Here is a 1918-nt window from a genome sequence, read left to right as displayed (position 1 = left end):
CCTATTTCTCGTTGTTCGCTTTGTGTTGCCGCAGTATTCGCCACACTATCAAATATCTAATAAACCTCGTATCCCAGCAAAAACTTTTCTGTTTTTGGTAAGCGCTTGTTTAAGGCCAGTATGCAGCTCTCAAGAAAAGCAAAAACTCCATATAAAATGACGTACAAGAAATGGCTAAGAAATTTTCTTGAGTCAAATTTCCTTAAAGACCTGTATGCAGTTCACAAGAAAAGCAAAAATTCCATACAAAATTACACACAGGAAATGCCTAAGAAATTTTCTTGTGTAAAATTTTCTTGAGACAGTACGCAGTTCTTAAGAAATTTGCTACGGTTTTCTAAAGTTTTTTGTGAAAAAAGGCAACCCATGCTTGCAACAGAAATATATGTCCGTTCCATTATTTCTTGGGGAAAGAGCGAGCCAACAGGCTGGTGAAGTATCAGTTGTCACAATTGCTTGGACACACACACGAAATAATGGCAATTTTTTTCTTGACCGTTTTCTCGAAAGCTGCATACCTGCCTTAAGGCAGTACGCAGCTCTTAAGAAATTTGCTACGCTTTCTATTACGGTTTTTGAAAGCTTTTTTGTGTGAAAAAAGAGCACAAGGCATCCCATGCTTGTAACAGAAACATATACTCGTTCCATTATTTCTTAAGGAAAGAGTGAGGCAACAGGTGTCACAGGCTGTGAAGTATCAGATTTCAAAATTTCTTGGACACACACACGAAATAATGGAAATTTTTTTTTACCGTTTTCTTGAGAGCTGCATACCCACTGAATTACAGGCAATACATTTTTAAAATTTCTCGCTTACCTCCAATGGCATGCCCAGGTTAAAGTAATGTGTTCTGTAAACTAGAAGGTATGTGGTGAATTTCGAAAAGTACTTACCAATCGAGATTCACCACATACCCTCTCTAATTTACAGAACGTTGGCCATAAAATTTTATTTACTTTAACTTGCAGTAGTCAAGTATAATACGTACATATACATACATATTATATTTAAAATTATTACGAATAGTTAATCAAATATTTAAATTCAACTGTTTTTATTTCCAGAAAACCCATATGCGCTCTAAAAATCCTCTGGATATTACTTTTCCATTCAATCGAATGCAGCCAGGCGTTGGAAGAGTTGACGTAATCAACCGATGAGGCGAATTACTCGGAAAGTTAATAAGCGGCAATGAACGAACAAATAATCAACGTAAAAGTTCTTCGATGAGTTGTATAAAGCTGAATTCTGTCGAGAAGAACAGCGATGAGTGGATGAAAGCGAGAACACTTTGAAGGTGATGACTGGCGAGTAACTTATGGGGAACGAGGAATGACTGGCTATAAGTATGAAAACAAAAGCAAAAATACAAACAATTCGATAAAAACCCCACGATTGACGCAGTTTAATAAGAATTTACAACAACGCCAGCCACAAGAACAAAAATAAATAAAATTGCATCAGTAAAACGCTAATATTGTCGGCAATGACAACATCGCAAAATAAATAAATATACATACTTACACGATATGTCCATACGTAAACATGTATATATGTATCAATACACAAATGTATATAGCTAGTATATAGTGTACAATGCTAGTACCGATACTACATACTTATGTATAAATGAGAGAAAAGTCGACAGGTTAAGGAATGCTATACAAAAATCGAGAGACGCGACTTTTTCGTCGTATGGCTTTATTTATATTGCAAGACCGAGACTATTGAAATTCACTGATTGAGCGATCGGGAAGATTGTGTAAGGTCTGCTATACATATTCTTATATTTGGTCACTCGAAGAGGTATTTTTCCTCGGAGAAGAGATTCAAAGTACCTCCCCTCAATCTCGGCAGAGAAAAAGTGGGTACTTTTGTTTTCCTGGCCTTGGAGGGGTTAACCCTCAATCCATTCTG

At 36.3% G+C, this 1918-nt stretch overlaps 2 long non-coding RNA genes across 4 annotated transcripts in view; one reads left to right on the top strand and one right to left on the bottom strand.

Annotated features, from left to right (window-relative positions):
• The window catches only part of LOC118744604, a 248084-nt gene extending 246195 nt beyond the window's left edge, over positions 1–1889 (top strand). For both annotated transcript variants that reach the window (XR_004993573.1, XR_004993574.1), the window contains exon 3: positions 1066–1889. This is a non-coding gene — a long non-coding RNA (uncharacterized LOC118744604). The remainder of the gene's footprint in view (positions 1–1065) is intronic.
• The window catches only part of LOC118744574, a 200959-nt gene that overhangs the window by 126032 nt on the left and 73009 nt on the right, over positions 1–1918 (bottom strand). The gene's annotated exons all lie outside the window — the stretch shown is intronic.

The sequence above is a fragment of the Rhagoletis pomonella genome, unplaced genomic scaffold (assembly GCF_013731165.1).
Source record: "Rhagoletis pomonella isolate Grant_MI unplaced genomic scaffold, Rhpom_1.0 Rhpom_scaffold_00001, whole genome shotgun sequence".
In the NCBI taxonomy this organism is placed as follows: domain Eukaryota; kingdom Metazoa; phylum Arthropoda; class Insecta; order Diptera; family Tephritidae; genus Rhagoletis; species Rhagoletis pomonella.
The sequence above is the reverse complement of the archived record's forward strand: the minus strand, read 5'-3'. Positions and strand labels throughout refer to the sequence as shown.